Source organism: Oreochromis niloticus, linkage group LG3 (assembly GCF_001858045.2).
Source record: "Oreochromis niloticus isolate F11D_XX linkage group LG3, O_niloticus_UMD_NMBU, whole genome shotgun sequence".
In the NCBI taxonomy this organism is placed as follows: domain Eukaryota; kingdom Metazoa; phylum Chordata; class Actinopteri; order Cichliformes; family Cichlidae; genus Oreochromis; species Oreochromis niloticus.
Genome location: NC_031967.2, coordinates 24,148,339 through 24,169,601, shown reverse-complemented (window position 1 = coordinate 24,169,601; position 21,263 = coordinate 24,148,339). Strand labels below are relative to the sequence as shown.

Sequence of the window (21,263 nt, the reverse complement as noted above, 5' to 3'; positions counted from 1 at the left end):
TGTCCATTCTGCTCACTCCCAGTGAAAATCTTCAGCTCAGCCTCCTGTCTTTTTGTAAGTGCCATCGTCTGCAAACCGTACAGCTGTAGTGATTGTCACCTCTCTTCTCAACTTCGCTTCAACAACCCATAGTTTCCCATAGTTATTCCCTGTCCTCAACAGAAATGTCATCTGGGTCTGCCTTTCCACTCTTCATCCTAAATGCTCCCTCAGTGTGGAAACTATTTACTGCTCTAATCAAATGAACAGTCTTAATGTTTCTGTGCTACACACAGCATGCTAACATCCAGTCACACACACAAAGGTCTACCCTAATATCCTCTTCACCTCTTGTATTTGAATCATAACATTTATGAATGAACAGAAATAACCAGATCATCATTAATTAATTGAAGTGTAGTTTAGCTGCATTTGGCAGCTACTTTTCTCTGAACCAGCAGATGGTGTATCGCTCGCTGGGCTTTGAAGGATTTTCTTCTTCTATCTGACACCTGCTATATTTGCTGCATTCATAGCTGGCTGCACCAGAGAAACCAGGCACAGCAGATTTCCATTTGAGGAATTCCACTTTTCTTCCATTCAAAACTCTGATGGATTAAAAATGATTCTGCTTCTGAGTTTTTGGATTGTCACAGGTAAGGTGAATATAATATATTTTTATTAGCATATCTAATTTCAACCTTAATCTATTTATTATTTATTTGAATCTATTTTTTAAGATATGTATCAGAGATTTCATTAGGAAAATAACTGTCACTGTGATGATTAAAGCAAAGTTTAATAAATGAAATGAAATGTTTGGGGGGGTGGTATGATGTAATAAAAATAATTACTCTCAACCTAATGTGACAAAACAAAAGATATCAAAGTGATTTCCTTTATCATACACCATATACCTAATTAAATTTATGTATTGTGTGCATGTTGTGCTTTAAAGGTGGAATAATGTGTTTCAATATATTTTTAAGGTCTCATGGCAGAGGACCCAACAGCGACATATTATCAACTGAAAAACAGCTCAGTGTCTGAATGTCAGGAAACCGCCACCATATAAACGTAGTGAATGGAAATTTAACACAATAATTATTGCTGATGATACAGAAATCAATCCAATATACAAAGACAGAGTGGTTTATAGTGCTGGGAACCTCTCCTTGTGTATTAATAACCTGGCTGATACAGACGCTGGCATATATGAAGTCTCATACAGCCAAAACTTTATTTCAGTGACAGAGAAACATCAAGTCATTGTTCAAGGTGAGTTATAAGCAGAACTTTGTCTTTAGCCTTTAGCCATCCCATATGGAAAAGAAATAGTAAAAACCTATAAAAGACTTGCATAAGATGTGGCCTACTTCATATAGTGAATCATATAAGGCTTATATGATTTACTCATGAAAGTGGCCCCTTTCTCATTACTTTCATATATTGTTTTAGTAAGTATCCAAAACATACAAGTTTCATTTATATAATTTTTCAAGGGATCTTATATCTGTTTTCACTCTTGTATGCTTTTCATACAAGTTTCACACAAGACAGATACAAATATTATAAGATTTATATATATCTTTTCCATATGGGATGAATCTGTTTTACATATTATATTTTTCTGGATTTGGTAGCATTTGTCTTACAGTCAGCTTTTACATTTCCTTGTGACTGAAGGGAAAACAGAATCTGTTGTTGTCTTTAACCACAACATCATATATCCTACAAATTTAGAATCATCCAGGTCATTGTCAGTTCTCCGTTTTGCATTAAATCATTAATTTATCTGTTTGGCTCAATGTTACAGATGTGGTTCCCACACCTGTCATTATAATGTCAAAGCTTGGCTCCAACCAGTCTGCTGGACTCTGCAGTATCACAGTAAACTGCTCCATCCAGGATTATTGGCTTTGGTCTGTTTGTGATGAAGACGGCTGCAGAACATCCCAGAAATCATTCAATGAGGTCAACATCACCATCTTCACTGAGAACAGAGCTGTGGTCTGCAGTGGCAGCAACCATGTTAGCACAAATAAGGCTTCTGAAAGCTTAATGTGTGAGTATTAAGTATTATATTTAAATAACAGGCTGTTGGTTTTATTTTTGACAAATAAATTGAATATTGTCTTTCCCTGTAATTTAAATAATTAGATTATTGTTTGCTATCATAAAAGTCATTTTATTTTTATGTCTGAAAAGAAAAAAAATACTCATTGAAACTATGTTTTCATATCTGCAGGTTTTAAATCAAATAAAGATGAAGAGAAATCACAACAACTCATGCTAAAAGGAATACTTATTCCTGTTTCTATATTAATAACTCTCGGAGCATTTTCTTTCTTTTTAGTTAAAACTAAATACAAATCCTACCAGGTAAGATGTATTTGGTAGCAGATATTTATCTTATAACCTGCTCATTGCTAGAGTTATGAAAGTTACTTCTGGTACATGGTGTGATAATATGACTGAATACATATTTTACTTCATTATTTCCATGTACAAGCATCTAAAGTTCAGCCCATAAGAACGCTGTCATTATCTCAGTCTAGAGTCTCGTCTTCCAATGATCCTGACCCTGCTAATGAGAACGTGGACATCTTTCAGTCCAGCCAGACCAGCAGCCCAAGACAGGAAATGATCTCCATGGAAAGCCACAAAGTAGATACCATCTACACCTGTCCAGAAGTGACAGTCTGCTCTGGCAACAACACACAAAGTACTTCAGAGAGTGCCACCATGGAGAAGGCACAGGCCTCCAAACAGACTGAGTCAGTTTACAGCTTGTTGCAGAAGCCAAAAAAATCTGCTACATACACAGCACCACCAAGAGGTCAACAAGATCTGTGAACAGTTAATTAAATGTGTCAATAATGAATTACTTAAACGTGTTATAAATATGTATTTAATTAATTATTTCAATTTTTAATTAATTATTTAATGGTGTATTTAATTAATTCATTTTGGCAGAGTTGAGTCCTTCAGCTCTCACCATGAAGTCATTTTATCTGTCAGCCTCACCCATCAAGCTCAGGGGGCGGGGTTAACGCTGATCGAGTCAAAACCATTACTTTGGCCTGGTGACCATTGTTTTTAGTTTCTGCACACCAACAACCGGCATGTGGAAACTAAGTAAGTAAGTAAGTAAGTAAAGTTTATTTATATAGCACCTTTCACAGACATATGTCACAAAGTGCTTTACAAGGTAAAAAAATAATACAGTCATAAAATACTTAACTGGAGAGCTCACGTAAGATATATTCATTCCAAAGTATCACGAAGCATTGCAGTACTAAACAAGGCAAAACAGGTATTCGACAGAACATCACTTCATATTCTATACTGTTCTCTGGTTTCACCATACTTAAGCTATTGTGCAGAGGTCTGGGGCAATAACTATAAAACCACATTACATTCACTTTTTACTCTTCAAAAAAAAAGCAATTCGAATCATCCACAATGCAGGTTATAGGGAACATACAAACTCACTATTTTTGCAGTCTGAAATATTGAAAATGGGTAATCTAGTGAAATTCCAAACAACACAAATTCTATTCAAAGCAAAAAATAAAGAACTGCCAGGTAATATTCAGAGTATGTTTTTTTTTGAAAGAAGGAAGTTATAATTTAAGAGGTTTTTGTAACTTCAAAACAGGGAAGGTCCATACTACAAGAAAAAGCTTTTGTGTTTCTGTTCATGGAGTGAAACTATGGAACAGTCTGAATATGGAATTAAAGTAATGTCCAAACATAAAACTGTTCAAAAAGAGTTATAAAAATATGATCTTCTCAAACTATAAAGAAAAGGAAAATATTAAAATTAAGTGAATGTCTCTATTTAAAAAAAAAAAATAATAATAATCATGATGTAATATTATAGTATAAAGTATATTAGAAATCTGTTCACTATTTCTATTACAAATTATATCAGTAAGGAAGCTGACTAAATATTAACTGATAATTTATGGCAACGGGGTGGGATTAAATAAGTGTTTACTTCCTCCCACTCCCTTTCAACATGTAAATTAATCAGAATGGTTTGTTTTTTTTGTATGTATTTTGTATAGTATTTTTTTTTCTCTCTCTCTTATTTTCTTTTCTAAATGTACCTGTATATTGTTCACATGTTGAAATAAAATTACCAACCAACCAAATAAAATACACCATGAAAACCCTGGTCTAATTAAAAGCTTTTTGAAATAAAAATGTCTTTAGCTGCTTTTTGAAGGTCTCCACTGAGTCCAAACCCCGTAGAAATGGGGGAAGTGCATTCCACAATCTGGGTGCAACAGCTTGGAAAGATCAGTGAGTGTGGGGGATGATATGGAACATGGCGGTCCACATGGTCTATCAGAACCAGATTGTAGAGCTTATACTGCTAGAGTATGAGAGCATTTTTGGAAGGTAGATGCCACAGGATGAGCTTCTCTTTTTTTTTACTGAAGTATCTTAGATGATAAGATACTTCAGATAAGATAAGATAAGAACTCCACACAACAAATCTGTAGATTCCGACATGATCTGGTTTGCAGACACACTAAAACTCCTTTCAGATATATAAGATGAAAACCAGTGTAGAACAGAGCCAGACATCCCCACCAGGTCTCTCAGTCTGTTTATCAGGATGGTATGGTTGACTGTATCAAAGGCTGAGGTAAGGCCTAACAAGACTAGGACTGTGTATTCTCCGGAGTCTGCTGACATCATAATATCATTAGTAACTTTCAGTAGTGCTGTCTCAGTGGAATGCAATTTACGGAACCCAGATTGAAAACGGTCATGGATGTTATATTTCTACAAGTATGCCGTAAGGTGGACAGCTACTGCCTTCTCAAGGAGTTTTGACATAAATGGGAGTTTGGAGATAGGTCTTAAATTTTGAAGTAGTGTTGGGTCCAGGTTGGGTTTTTTGAGCCTTGGTTCCACAATGGCATGTTTAAAAAAGCTGGGGAACACCCCAGTCTGAAGAGAAACATTAAAAAGGTTCACAACCCTGGGACCAATGGTGTCAAAGGCATTAATAAAAAGCTTAGTGGGGATAATGTCTGAGGGGCTTGAGGACGGCTTCATTTTGTCAACCAGGGCTGCTAATTCAACATATGTTACAGTTGTAAAAGTCGACCAGGAGTGCAAAGGGAGTGCTTGACTCGGAGAACAAGAAAGCTTTGGGGAGATTTTAGCATTGATGTCGTTAATCTTATCAACAAAAAATCGGAGGAGTTTATTACTACCTACTTTAGAGTGTATATCTAAAGGTACCACATCTGGGGAGACAATAGCACTAACTTTGTCAAAAAGAAACTTGGGATTTCTCTTGTTTTTTGTTATGAGTCTAGAAAAATATTCAGATCTAGCAGAACTGTACTTTGAAAAACCCTGTTTGTGTGTCACCAGATACAGTTTTAATGTTTTTGTAGCCAAGAATGTAGTGGTTGAATCTTCAGATATCTGGTCGGTTAAGATATTGTCTCTTTGCAAAAGTTTTTCGACGATTTCGGAGATGTCTGCCCAGCCCAGTCTCACAGCAAAGCGGGGGACAGACCCACTCGCCTCGCAAGCGCTCGAGCTGTTATTACCGCCGACAAAGTGCAGGTCCTGGTACACAGCTCCCATAACTGCCGCTGTACACTGACTTCATTTACTGAGGTTATATTTATATTGTATTGTATTTAATTCATTCATTATGTCAGTCCTGGCATTCCGTACCAAAGCAGCTCACCTTCTGGTCAGTATTTACTTTAAAAGGAACAGTATTTTTGTTTTTTGTTCTTTTTAAACAAACTTTAATAACATTGTAGATACAAGTGTAAAAACAAGTACAAAGTGCAGGATTTTCTTATTTGTCCTGTTGATAACCAATTTACTTGATATAATTTTGACTGTAACTGTTTGCTTTATATGGATATAGTACATGTGTATCATTCATTTCATTGTTTAGTGATGAATTTCAAGTGAAAGTTTCTGTTTATTTTGTTTTTCAAAAAATAACAGTTATTCAGAAACAATTATAATGTGTTATTGTAATGTATATAACAAAGCCATATTAAGATGAATCAGTGATATTAAAAAGGTATTCTGCGCCAACATGACCAAGGTGGATGGAAGCCCCATTTTAATGCTATCGTGTTTATAGAGAGAAGAACGCACACTACGAAAAAAAACATTTGATTCAATCATTTAATTTCCAGCACATTAATACTTAGCATAAAAGAGACAAAGTAATGCAGCAGGGTGCAAGATGCTAGCAGGCAGGGCATACATAGAACACCATAGACAAGGTGGCGTAGTATACAGAAACATCTGTGCCGAGTATGGCCTGAAAGTCCCGAGGTCAAACTGAGAGATGCCAGACCGAGCCAAGATCCTGTGGGACCTCAGCTGATGTTTACATTCCTAAATATTATCACACAACTTTATGACATTCCCAGTTAAGAGTTAATTCCATATTCAGCTTTAACAGATTTCAGACATACAGGTCTAAAGCACTGTAACATTGAATGTAGTATCAGAGAACTCCATAACCACCATAAATAAGGAGTAACTGATGCCCTGACAGAATAGTCTAACATGTGACCTTTATAGTTAAAAGTTTCTCCTAATTATTTTCTTTAATTCTTTAGACTAGCTAATTTTCTAAACCTCAGGCTTAATCTTCCAGATAAAGTTTTTGACAAAGAATCTGAGTCCGTGGGAGAGATCATTTAAAGCATTACAGTTTAAAGTTTTACAGTTGCAGAAGACTTGCAGACGTTTTGGTTCCCCTTGTTTAAAATTCTGGTTTGACCTGATGTCCATTCAGATTAGTTTTTTGTTTCTTTTTGTTGTTTTTTTGGGAGGGGGGGACAAACTGTAAAATGTGTCAATCTGTATGAGGTACCGTGCTTTATCCAGGGTGACAAACTGTGAAATCAAAGCCTGATGTGCGTTCATGTGTCCTTTGGTATCTTTACTGTTGCCACTCTGGAAACAAAAAAGTAAAATATTAATTCAGTCACATTTTGACACCCCGTAAATAAAATGTTTCTTTTATTAATCCACTGTGATGATGTGAAGTCAGACTAATTAAGACATTTTTTTTACACATATACATATATATATATATTTACTGTGTAGGAATGTTTAGCTTATTTTAGAGTTTAGGAATGTGTTAGATAGGATATAGAATTGTGAGACACTGACACTGCCCTGGATATAAATAAAGGCCTGACTGTGTCATGAACTTAGGAGTAGATCTTAGGAGACCCTCCCCAGTTTGAACTGTGAAAGTAAGACAAAGAGGAGTTAATGCTGAGTGGAAATTCCCCAGAGGATACCTGCAGAGGTGGGACCAAGTCATTGTTTTGCAAGTCTCAAGTAAGTCCCAAGTCTTTATCCTCAAGTCACAAGTCAAGTCTCAAGTAAAGTCAAGCAAGTCAGAGTCAAGTCGCAAGTCAAGACAGACAACTTTCAAGTCAAGTCCCAAGTCCGAAACTTTGAATTTCAAGTCCTTTCAAGTCTTTTTTTTAACCCTCTGGGGTCCCGGGTATAATTGGCCGTTCTTGACTACTTTTGATTTTACTTCTATATTTCACTTTTAAAATATGTTTTTCTTGCCTTGTTTGGTATCATTATTTACAGCACAACCTCAAATATCTGAAATTTGAGTTATTTTTTTCATTTTGGTATACTATATTAGCACAGTTGATCTAAATTCAGACAAAAAATTCAGAATCCGAGTAGAAAAAAGTTATTTTTTTTACATGTTTAACGAATCATTTTCATAACTTGAAATGCAAATAGAAATTGTACATTTCTAAAAATTATGCACAAGTTTTGCAAACAACAAAGTTATATGGTACTATTTACCTAAAAATGCAGCCAAGGCCTCAGGCGTTTTTTATATAACCATTTAAATCTATTTACAGAACAATCAGGTGTGCTGCATCAAATAAGAAGGCACACAAATTATTTGTGCCAGTCCAAAAAATGTAGTTTGTGTTCAGTATAAGACAGAGGAGAACACCACAGGCCTAAACCCTGCAGGTCTGACAGCAGGAGGTGCAACAGTCCAGTTTTCTATGTGGAGACAGCGTTTACACTGGAATCTGCCTTTGACAGCTTTTTTAGATCAAATATGAAATTCAGCAGTCTAACCGACACACAATACAAAACAATAACTACACAACAAACTAACTACAGCCTCCAAACACGCTAAACGTCACTAATGTCTCACATATGAAAACTCTCTCTCTCTTTCTTTCGCTCGCCCGCTTTCCGTCGCGGGTGTCACTCCTAAAAACTTCCCCTTATCCCTAAACAACCAAATGTCACATGTTGCCTTATCATTTTTTTGATTGGCTGACATGGTAAACTCTAACACCAATAGGGAAGGGGTGTTTTTTCTTTTTTCACTGGCAAGTGGAGAGCGTATGCTAGGCTGTCTGTAGAAAACGCCGTTTTTGTCTAGCATCCCTTTTGAGAATAACCTTTGCAAATAAACAACAGCTAATAATATAAGATCAAAGTATTTTATTTGATGTATTGACATAAATGACAGAAGAAAAAGGCCATGTATAGCAGGACTACTCAATTACACACTAAGGTGGGCCAGATTTTCTAACCAAAAAAAAATTTCCCAGGCTCAGACATGCAAAAGTTAAACACGACCATACACTAATTGCAAATTAAACACAGTGATTTTGAATTGTGATGTGATGGTAAAATAAATATTTGTCAGTCTAAACTGGGTTAAATCTACGGGGTTAATGATGGGGAGGAGACGGAGAGAGACTGAGTACAGCTACAGAACCCACTTTCTGAAACGGACCCTGCTCACCATTCACCGACAATTCTGAGCTAACAAGTTGCATGTTATTCTTGGATGCGCTTGCAGGACCGGATTTAAAATAGCATGACAAACATATCATACCTGTTAAAGCCAAACAGTATCATCAACGTAGCAAAGAACATTTGCTAATAAGATGAAGTTAGCTAAGTCAGCTATTTCATCGTAGCAAAAAAAAAAAAGCACCACCTACCGTTCTTTATGCAACTTCAAATGTCGGACAAAGTTGGAAGTTGTTCCATCTCCGTCTGTGATTCTCTTCTTGCATGTTTTGCATATTGCATTTCGTTTTTTGTTGACTACTTCGTAGTTTATGTACCCGAAAGAAATTACTCTTGGGAGCATTTTTGGCTCGAGCGTTTTTGTTCTTGTTTTTTTCAAATCTGGTTAATTTGATTGGCTGTGCTACAGCCCACGCTCACATACATACGGAGTGTGGTAAGAATGAATGAATGAATAAAGTGAATTAATGGTCCGCACTTTTTATATAATATGTATGTTAAATTTTAGATTTGGGTAAAATATCAAGTCTTTTCAAGAAAACAGGTTCAAGTCCAATTCAAGTCCCAAGTCACTGGTGTAAAAGTCCAAGTCAAGTCACAAGTCTTACAACCTTTTTTCAAGTCAAGTCTAAAGTCATAAAATTAATGACTCGAGTCCGACTCGAGTCCAAGTCATGTGACTCGAGTCCACACCTCTGGATACCTGTGTGGGGGTCTCAAAGTTTGTAACTTGATAACTGTGGTCTGGAAGGGAGATGGGTTCTTATGACCTCTAGGGAGTCCGTACATAGAGACACACACACACACATAGCTTAAACTGTTACACTCACACATCCACATGCACACTCACTCACGTGCACTCACATAGACACATGGGTATGCGCACACACAGGCACCCACGTGCTCGTGCATACACACAGAGACAGAGTTTGGAGCACATTATGGGGGTTTTATGATGCGGCCGCTTCTATAAAGCTGGCTGTGACTAACAAAGGGGTGAAGATTTTTGCAGAGGGACACCGGCCTCGTCTTCCCTTCTAGAAGAATGTATGCTTAAATAAAGATGAATAAAGTTTTTGTAAAAATGACTATTGGGTCCGGTGCCATCTCTGGAGGCCCGAGGAATAAAAAGAACCGGGGTAAAACTGATTTCCCAACAACTGCAACATAAATAAGGATTTAATACAAAAGTAAATGGTATTGTCAGTCTTCCATGAGTGCCGAGTCAACTAAATTATTTTACAGTTACAGGAATGTTATCAAACATGGTTAAAGTTTAATTATTTATTTTATGTTCTTGTCCAGTAACAGTGTTGTGCTATTTTACATTCATATTATGAAAAAGCACATTTATTATGCGGATTTTCCTGATTTTAGATGGACGTCTTTGTGAAATTTGAAAGTCCTGTTTGTTTGTTTGCTTTTTTAAATTTTGTGGCTAAACTAATCTAAAGCAAAAGATTGAATGTAACTAAAGAAAATAAATTAAATTCCGTTATTGTTTTACTGTAAGAACAATATGATTTATTTCATTCTGAAAGTAATTTGATTATTAGCGATCAGGGATGGTAGTAACGCGTCACATTACTGTAATCCGTTTACTTTTTTCAAGTAACAAGTAAAGTAAGGGATTACCATTGCAAAAAAAGTAATTAGATTACTGTTACTTTCCCGTAAGCACGCTGCGTTACGACATTACTAAACCACGATTTTGTTTGTGAGAGTGTCTCATGACAATGAAATAAGCATGTGCGATGTCCGTGTCAGCAACAGACCTGTGTAGATACACAATGTGTAATATTTAGCTTGATGCAATGTGCATAAAGTCAAAAGATTAAAACTAATAAAAAGAAATTTAAAAAGAGATTTTTTCATTTGATTAAATTTTACATGATGGATTTTGCAGAAAAAATAGAATTGGGCTGAAATGTCTATTGCATTATTATGTATTCAGGTTGTGTATCGTGTTTTTAAAAAGCAACTAAGTAATAAAGTAGCTAATTACGTTTAAAAATAATTAATCAGTAAAGTACCTGGATTACTTTCTTGGAAAAGTAATCAGTAGTCACTAACTAATTACTTGACCAACACTGTTAGTGATCCTGTGAAATACCTGACTCTGTTTCAAGATTCACTTCATCGTAGTCAGAGCTCCCATCTGGGTCATTATTTCTCCCTGTTCAGATAACAGTGTTAGTGTATTTCAAAAAAAAAAAAAGCTCCCTTTTATCATTATTTTGAGATTAGGAGTTACAATAACATATTAATAAAGTGTGATATCCTTGCATTTTTACACCTATGGGCAATTTAGATTGATCAATTAACCTATCCCCACTAACTGCATGTTTTTGGACTGTGGGAGGAAGCAGGAGTACCTGGGGAGAACCCACACAAACACGGGGAGAACATGCAAACTCCACAGAAAGACCCCAGCCTGATGGTGGAATTGAACTCAGGACCTTCTTGCTGTGAGATAACAGTGCTAACCACCGTGCTGCCCAGCTATAGGGTACATTACTTGATCAAAATCTAAATTGCCCATTGGTGTGAATGCAGGAGTGAATGTGAGTGAAAATGGTTGTGTGTCTCTGTGTGTTAGCCCTGCGACAGACTGGCGACCTGTCCAGGGTGTACCCTGCTCCAGCGCCCCCCGCAACCCTGAAAAGCATAAGCGGAAATGAATGGATGGATGGATCCTTACATTTTCTGAACTCAGTCTTCTCATCAATAACTTTAAGCTCAAGAGTAGATGTGACATTTCTATGTTCATCTGCTGGTCCACCTTAAATAATAACATGACATCAGGTCTGATCAGTCAGTTTATAATCATCACATCTCTTATAGCCTTGTTGTTATCAGAGGTTATACTGTACCACCTCCAGCGTTTCCAGAGAATCTGACTGTTTCATAAATTGGAAAATCATCTGCAGGTCAGACAACAGAAGAGAAATTACTTTTTTATGATATTTGTTTGTTAATAAACTTAGTGTTAAAAATATTGCAAGTAATAGTTTCTGGGACTGACCAGAAAGAAGAGAGGAGTAAACGTTATTCTCATCGTTGTTGGCATTTTGTTGTGCAGCAGAGCTTTGATTGGTGCTCTGAGACTGAGTGAGACTAAAACATGTAAAAAATACTGTGTATCAGTGTATTTACTGGGTATTTAATCAGTTTAATCAATACTTGTAATGTCATGTTATTTTTAAAATGAAAGAAAGCTTTTGCACCAACCTGTTACAACAAAGATCTATAAAAGAAGTTAAAAATTATTGTTACACTGGTTTGTAATCAGTTTACTTAAAAGTGTCACATCAAATCATTGATGAGAAAAGCTCTCACCCTTTATCTTTCTGCAGCAACACAGCAGCAGCAGCACGAGGATAATTCCACTAACAAGTCCGATGATGAATGGAACAATAAATGAACCGATTTCAGATCCGATGCCTAAAGTTTCAGGTAAGATCAGACCAAAAAGTCAAAACTCAAAATCCAACCAGATCTGATAAAATCAAACCTCAAATCAACTGTACTTAATGTGTAAGTTCAGTAAGTTTAGGCCACATGAAGAAACAATAATGTCACAACTTTTAGGGACTCATGAAATAAATGTTCTAGAAAAAAGTAAAAAAAAAACAACAAATACAATATGAACCTAAAAACAATTTCAAAAGTATTTTTATTAAAGACACATTTTAACATTAACAAGTTTTATGTTTAGAAGTCCCTTTAAATGCAGCCATTGTCATGGTCATTTTGAGTTTGAGATGTTGGGGTTTTGCTTTTCTTTTTTAAAATCTTTTTATTACAGTTCTGTTCTTTGAGTCTTCAGGTTTCTTATTGGTTGTGAACAGTTTTGTGTTCATGCTCCATAGTCTTCTGTTTATTTTCTATATTCCCAGCCATATTATCTGTATTTCTGGTTCATGGTTTCTTGTTTCATGTTTGTTACTTTTCCTTTGTTTGTGGCCTGTTTTCCATATTAATTTGTATATTTAGTTATCATCTTTTGTGTTTCCTTTCTGTTTCCCCTGTCAGTCATGTCATCATGTTTGTTTATTTTCTGTCACTGTGTCAAGTTCACATGTTTTAGTCTTGGTGTTGGTGGTTGTTTTATGAGCATAGTGGGAGGTGTAGAGCACCTGCACCCTCAAGGCCTTCCTCGTGGCAGAGAGATGTGCTACTTAGCTTAGGATATGCATAGAAGACTTATCAGAGTTGGATGCTAGCAGGGATGGGAACTAAAGGAGAGACCTGGAAAGCGCCGGATTTTCAGAGTATCTGCTGTTATTAGGAAGCCATGGATTGGGTGACCTGGGCAGACACTTCTCAATAAATAGGGAGGCCCTGAGGGCACCAGAGCTGCTGTCCCAGGTTGGTCTCCAGTTATGTTCAATCTGTGCACATAGCTTATGCCTGGGGATACTTAAAACTAGTTTTATTAAACTATTAAAACTGTATAGCAATAAACATGTTTTTCTGAAATTTAAAGTCTCATCTCCAGTGGTCTTTTTTGTCTGTTTTAATTAAGCAGCAACAGTTTTGAAAAGCTCAGTTTTGGGATGAAAATGTTATCTTCAGCTCCAGTTTTTGAGCCAGAAAGAAAAAATTAAATAAAGAAAGAAAGTAATTTAAACACACCTCGTACAGTGATGTTGACTGCATTACTGAACTCTCCTGATCCAGACTCACACCAGTACACAGTAACACCCTCCTGTAAGCTGTGGATCTTATAAGAGGATCCACTCAGTTTCTGGCAGTCACAGCAGTGTGAAAAAAAGTTTTTTTCACTAAACTTCCTCACTCTCCACTCAGTGAAGTTTCCCTCACAGGTCAGTGAGACAGAGTCAGAGGTGAAGTGTTGCACTCTGTCAGGACTCACTGTGAGAGATGCTGCTGAATGAACATCTGAAAAACAGGATGTAAGAAGGGTTAAATCAGGGTTGTAATTCAGGCTCAATCTCCAATCACTGTGATAAGCCTTCTCCTTATGGTTCACATTTAGTCCAATGAGTTCTGAAGATTTTCAGAACTTTTCCTCTTCCTTTTCTCACATCTCAAACTGCTTTCTCATTTCTTCTCCCTCTGCAGGCTGCAGTCCTGTTTTCCCAGCAGAAGAATGTCCATCATATAGCAGCACCATGTGAACCATATAATAGCCTTCATAGGTTACTCTATAGCATCTGTAACTGGGAAGTGGATCTTTACTAGTTGAGAGGTGATGAGCTATTCTGGGTATTTAGGAGAAAATCTATTTTAATTTGAAATAGCACAAAAACATAGATAAAGCCCTGATGTCCCAGTTTTCCACGAGCACATGAATGCAGCTTACATTTGGGAATCTGTAAAGTTACCTGCACATGTGATCTTATCTAGATATATCAGGCAATTCATGCACGCATATTTATTATTCTGTGAGTGAGGGAAGAGACCATCTGATATATTTTTTACACATTTGCACAGAGAGGGAGTTGTTTTAAAGCAACTCTGATCAGACTTGTAAAGTTGATCTTAAAATTTTGTGTGTAAAGGATCACTTTTTAATTCAGGTTGGAATATATAGTTTTGTGTATTCAAATTGCTCTGTGTTCGTGTTTGGAATGGAGCATCCATTTGTGAGTACTCAGAAATAAAAAATACAAAAATTTACTGTAAAATCTACATTTGTGGAACTCATCATAGACATTTGGTCATATCATACAGGCACTTTACACTTCAATGTTTTCTATCTGACATTCACATGTCGATAAACATATTGGAGAAAAACTTGGGGACCAGTCTAAGGATATTTTAGTATGCAAACTTGAGCAGCAAGGGATTGAACCACCAAAATTCTGATTAGTAGATGACCCCTTTCCTGAGCTGCAGCCATCCTCCACATTTGTAACCCTTATGAGACAAACAAGGGTTACAAACAGTGGCGGTCCTTGGCTGTTTGGCGCCCTGGGCTAACACTCCCTCTGTCATTATCCAGTGACACATCTGCTTACCTGTATCTTTTGCTCATTTCTCCTCCTCCTCTTTTCTCTTTTTTCTAAACTGATCACCTGATGGCTTTGAACTTTTCTTGTCCATCTTCCATTGGTTTTAATTTTGCACTCCAGTATGAACACAAATCCCCCAACCCACCACAACATAACCTAACAGACCTACACCTTAGGTCACAGATTTGCTTTGTCTAGGGTTTATTTCTGGGATTTCACACAACCCAGGATTCAAATCATGAATACATAATGGGCTTGGATTGACAACATTATGAATGAAATGTGCAGCAGGGCCCCTTCCCCTTTTGACAGGTTGTGTGTGAGACTTTAAATCATCAAACTGTAAATTATAAATATTAAATTGTTATTGATCCCTTTACCCCTGGCCCTAAAGTGTATATTTATTTTCTTAATCTTCTTATATTTATTGTTTGTTTACTTGCACTGCTGTAACTGGAGCCTCGTCGTCTCATCTCTCTATATGCTGCACTGTATGTAGCGGAGATGACAATAAAGTTTACTTTGACTTCAGCAGCAAGCAGGCGCACTGAGGGCTCTCGCGCTCAGTTTTCGCATATAGAATTTCGAAAAAACATCGTTGCAAATTATAAGTCTGTATCATAATGTCTGGTGTTTTAGTGTTTGTTGGTTTGTTTGTTTTTTAGTTTTATTTAGCGAGTTGGTTATTAGATGCTGCTCCAGCCAGCCAGAGAATCCCCCATCGCCCCGCCCTCTCCTCCCTGTGCCGCACGCAGCAGGCGCACCTCGCAAACGGAGGGCTGGATGTCTCGAGACATCCAGCTCTAACTCATAGTAACATTATACCCGTGTTCTGCCTTTTGTGTTTGTGATTTTCACATGTGTGGACTATCTGTATTTGATTGTGTCATTCTGACTTGTTGTACTGGACTTTTATGATCTTGAATTCAAAGTATTTACAAATACTGTAAATAGAAATAAAGTTTTAACCCCCCAGTGAGAAATAAAGAAATAGAACAGCACAAAGAAAATTCATGTGACTAACAGTTGGACACTTCACATTTTTCACACATCATCGAATCAATGCAGGAAAGAAAAGAGCATATGCAGAACAGTTCATTATGTAAAATGAGCCAAATGTTTAGAAGATTGACAGTTTTTTAAACCCACCTGCAGACCAGACAAACTCTGGTTGACTGTGATCAGTGTGATACTCTGGGTCTCCTCTTCCAGCTCTGCACACATATCCTGCTGTGTGTGTCTGTCCATGAATGATGTAGGAGTCCTGTGCAGTCCCACTGCCATCAGGTAGCAGCTCATAACTGGAGGATTTCTCTGATAGATCAGGAACAGCTTTATACCAGTAGAAGCTCCATCCTGCAGACGGATGTTCAACCTCACAGTTCAGAGTTACTGAGGCTCCAGGACTCAGCCATGATGGAGACACAGTGAGGACAGGACGGGCTTTATCTGTTGAGATATGATATTCTCAGAGTGACGATCAAGTACGCACAAATGTATAAATGCAATGCCTGTACGTTACATATTTAGCTTGCTAGCGCTATTAATTTTAACTATTCTTTTAGTATTTGTTGTTCATATTTTCAGTATGGATTGATTATTATTTTACTTACCATGTGATATTGTCAAATTTAAAGGAACACTCCACTCTGTTAAATGATGCTGTGTGCTTTTACTTCTGCCTCTACACTCATAGTACTCAAAGCCAAATGGAGAAGCAGAAACAATTATGAGTTTACTTTGGTTTGATTGTATATATGAGTTAGCAGTTCTCCATTCATACTCCAATTCAGTGTTTCCTCCTTGGATCTCACAGCTTAGAGTGATCATCTCTCCACTGTACACTGTGGGCCAATCAGGTTGCAGAGTTACAGTGGCTTGACCTGTTCATTTGAAAATGTTGTAATAAAAATGGGAGCACAATAATTCAACATTAATACAGTTTTAACATTATCATAATGCTGGTTCATGAATTTATTCATGACAGTGGTACACAAACCAGTTTTGTTAATGTGAACTTCTTGGCTGTCCTCTGTGTAGTAAACTGGGTTTCCTCTTCCTCCTCTGCACCTGTAGAGTCCTTCCTGTGAGACACTGATTTGTCCATTTGAGTGGAAAACTGCATCTTGTGTGGTCAGGGCTTCAGAGTAATTTCCATCTCTGTACCAGTAGTATTTCCATCCAGATGATGATGATGGGTTCACAGAGCAGGTCAGGGTCACACTGCCCCCTACTGGAACAGCTGTGTTATCAGCTCTCAGTTTGGCCTTTGGTTTATCTGCAGTTCAGTTTAGAAAAAAATGCAAAAGCAAATCAGACTGGATCAGATGAATAAGAACAGATGGATATTTTCTCTACTAAACTGTCAAAGCACACCAAATCCAATGAGCCTGAGCCTGTTTGAGTTACCTCGCTCAAACAGGCTCTCTTCCATACAGTGCTCATTTATAAAGTGTCTTACAAACCCAAACATTACAGCTAACAGCTGAATTTTTTTCCAGTGCTTCCAGCCAAACAACACGGAGCCAATTACTACTAAAGAGCAAAAAAAACAGTCAAAGTGGACAGTGTATGCTTGCTTTTAATTTAAAAAATAATAATATTTGCGGCCAGGGGGAGCACAAAAGTGATCCCCCCGTTAAACTGATTTTTACTTTTAGTTTTCTTGCTTTGCAGTGAGGTAAGTAGTTAGCTAACATAAACAAAAAAATTAAAAAATCCCCCTTCTGCCATTGGGTAGTCTTTATCCTTCAAGCTTGGGTCCACTACCAGAAGCCTGGGAGCTTGAGGTCTTCTCAGTATCTTAGTTCCTTAGTTCCCAGCACTGCACCCTTCTGGACAGAGATCTCTGTTTTTCCTGGGATCTGCTGGAGCCACACACCTAGCTTGGGGGTCACTGCACATAGTGCTCCGATTACCACTGGGACCACTGTTACCTTCACCCTCCAAATGTTCTCAAGCTCTTCTCTGAGCCTTTGGTACTTCTCTAGCTTCTTGTATTCCTTCTTCCTGATGTTGCTGTCATTTGGTATCGCTATGTCTATCACTATAGCCGACTGGTTAGCCCTCACAAGTCTGTATCTGGAAGTCCCACACAATTTTAGTTTGTTCATTCTCGACCACCCTAGGGGGTGTCGCCCATTTTGACCTGAGGACTTTCAGGCCATACTCAGCACAGATGTTTCTGTATACTACGCCAGCCACTTGGTTATAGCATTCCATAGATATCCTGCCTGCTAGAATCTTGCAGACTGCTGTTATGTGCTGGATTGTCTCAGGGGCATCTTTACACTGCACCTGGGGTCTTGCCTGGTGTGATAGACCCCAGCCTCTATGGACCTTGTATTTAGAGCTTATTCTTGTGCTGCCATGATTAGTGCCTCTGCGCTGTCTTTCAGTCCAAGTATGTTCAGCCACTGATATGCAGTGGCTGAACAATAAGACCAGCCGTGCAGGGGCCTGTCCTTCCATGATGGTTCCTCCTCTTGCTCCTCTTTCTTGGGTTTCTGCTGCCTGAGGTATTCACTGAGCACATGGTCGGTCATGACCATCTTTCTGATATACTCGTAGATGTTTATTGGCTCATCCCGGGCTCCGGTACTGACACTCACTAGTCCCCGGCCTCCCTTCTTCCGCTAGGCATACAGTCTCAGGGTGTTGGACTTGGGGTGACTTGGGGTGGGTCCTCAATGCATGGTCAGGAGCTTCCTCGTCTTCTGTCTCCTTCTTCGGCCAGCTTATTATCCCAGCAGGGTAACTGATCATGGTCAGAGCATAGGTGTTGATAGCACGGATCTTGTTCTTACCGTTCAGCTGACTTCTCAGGACTTGTCTGACCCTCTGCAGGTACTTGGTACTTGGTACCTAGCAGCCTCTGCATGGTTCCCATTTGCCTGTGGGATTCCCAGATACTTGTAGCTGTCCTCTATGTCTGCAATGTTGCCTTTTGCTAGTTCAATCTCCTCGGTTCTGACTACCTTCCCTCTCTTCATTACAATCCAAATACACTTCTCGAATCTGAACGATATTCAGATGTCATTGCTGTATATCCTGGTGGTGTGGATCAGTGAATCTGTGTCATTAACTCTTGGCATACAGCTTAATGTAATCCATGTAGAGGAGGTGGCTGATGATTGCTCAGTTCCATATTCGGTATCCGTAGCCAGTCTTGTCAATGATCGGACTGACGTGGGTTTAGGCCTATGCAAAACAGCAGTGGGGACAGAGCACCTCCTTGGTAGATTCCGCACTTGTACAATTCTAGGCATTCCAGGATCCAGGGCATTGAGTCATAGGCCTAATTGTAATCAATCCAGGCAGTGCACAGGTGGGTCAGTCTGGTCTTGGGCAACTGTTCTGTCTACCAGTAGCTGGTGTTTCGCCCCTCTAGTATTCCTGCCAATTCCTCCTGACAGGAGCTTCCATGTGGTACTGAGGCAGGTTATTGGCCGGTAGTTGAATGGGACTGGTCCTTTCTGGGGGTCTTTGGGGATCAGGACAGTCCGGCCTTCAGTTAGCCATTCTAGGTGTCTCTCATCAACTAGAAGCTGGTTCATTTGTACTGCCAGACACTCATGAAGTGCAGTCAGCTTCTTCAGCCAGTAGGCGTGAACCATGTCAGGGCCTGGTGCTGTCCAGCTCTTCATACTAGAGACCCTTTCTTGAATGTCTTCTGTTCAGGGAGCTTGCTGTGTCCTGCCTTGGCGGGGCTGTTCTTGTATTGTTCCCCTGCCACTGAGAGTACATCTTGGATGGTTCTGTGGAGAAAAGCTGATTTATTCTCCTTTCTTCTATTTCTCGGATATACCTCTTCAAGTGACTGGCCAAGGCTGTGAGTCTTTGCTTAGCAGTTTCCAAGGCCTCAGGTATGGACAGCTTACAGAGGATACTTCACATAATCTTGGTAACCAGCTATGGAGGGTCCAGGTTTCAAGCTGGACCCTCCTTAGGACCTGAGATTCCATAGGTCCCTCATCCTATTCATGTAACCCCTTCCACTGGGGTTACTTGTAGTGGTGCAATGGATCAAAAGTCTCACGGTTCGGATTAGATCACGTTTTTTTCCGTCACGGATCGGATTAATTTTCGGATCAGCAGAAAAAAAAGACAAAAATTTAACTCGCCATTTAATTATTTAAGTATTTTTTGTCTATTAAAAAACATTCAACTCAAGACTCATTCCACGCAATTATATAAAAACAAATTAAGGTGCAATATAGGGCAGTACAGGGCTTTCTATCTACCACTCCGCTGTGATATAATGAGCGGTCACGGTCACGTAGCTTTCCGTTGCCCTGGAGGTCCACCCATTTGTAGTTAGGGCAACAGAAGATGCCTGGGACAGTTCAGCCATAACTTTAAGCTTTTCCTGCTCATACGTGCTTGGAGGGATCTTGTCACTGAAGTGGACGCGCGACGGGATATCATAGCGTGGCTCAAGCACGTTCAGTTTAAACTAGTGCTGTCAGCGTAAATCTCGTTCAAATGACGTTAATGCCATAACTGCATTAACGCGGCAAATCTCCGTTAACTAGTTACCACGGATCGCCCCGTGCGTGGGGCTGCACGGTGTCAATGCGTCAACTAACGCGTTGACTAGTTTAAACCCCTTGTTTTGCACAACGGAATACGGCCTCCCGTCTGCAGCTAAACACCCCAATAGCTTTTGTAATAGCTTTAGCCCGGTTGGATTGGGCAGCAAAGGGCTGCTTAAATACCGCAAACTCCTCTGCTCCTCCACTTGGACCGCTAGCGCTGACCATAACTATCGCATGACAGACTGACCACGCGCACCATACACATACTTTTTTTTTCTTTTTCGAATCTTCGGATCACGTGCGTACCAAACCGTGGAGTGGGATCAGTTCGGATTACGGATCAACCGTGATCCGTTGCACCACTTGTTACTTGTGTAGTAGCATTCCAACAGCACCCTGTTCTCATCTCTTGCCCACTTATGCCTTCTTGTTCCAGTAGCCCACTTCTTATCAGTGTATAAAATAGTACCATTAAATGTCAGCATGAATCATGGTCCAACTTACATGAAACTGTCAGTGTGAAGGCATCACTCCATTCTGTCAAGAGATAGTCACTGATACCCAGACATCTGTAGTCTCCACTGTGGGACACTGAAACTCTGCTGATCCTGTATTCACTGGATGTTGCAGGCCTATTTGTGTTGGGTGCTGTCCATTCATATTTCCACACCTTTCCTTCACCTCCCTGAATCTCACATCTGAGAGTGATTGTCTCACCAGTGAATATCTGAGGCCAGCTGTGGTGCAGTGTCACTGTGATCTTGTTGGACACTATTAAGAATTAGGATATTAAAGAAAGAAAAGAATTAAAGCTAAACAGTAATGCATGTCTATTTGTTTTTATGGTTACTTAGTGCACAGATCCTCTACTGTGTGACCCAACTAACCTAAATAACATTTCTAACTTGTTTTGAGTCTCAGAAAGTTAATTGGA

The 21,263-nt window shown here is 38.8% G+C and overlaps 1 long non-coding RNA gene and 1 pseudogene across 1 annotated transcript; one reads left to right on the top strand and one right to left on the bottom strand.

The window, feature by feature from the left end:
* Positions 1 to 201: 201 nt before the first annotated feature.
* On the top strand, positions 202 to 2,867 carry LOC109196523 (T-lymphocyte surface antigen Ly-9-like; annotated as a pseudogene).
* Positions 2,868 to 11,467: 8,600 nt separating this feature from the next.
* Positions 11,468 to 13,598, bottom strand: LOC102081007 (uncharacterized). Its single transcript, XR_003215191.1, has 5 exons — positions 13,450 to 13,598; positions 12,151 to 12,255; positions 12,043 to 12,058; positions 11,837 to 11,928; positions 11,468 to 11,735 (listed from the first exon to the last, which is right to left on the bottom strand). It is a non-coding gene; the product is annotated as an uncharacterized LOC102081007 (long non-coding RNA).
* Positions 13,599 to 21,263: the final 7,665 nt, after the last annotated feature.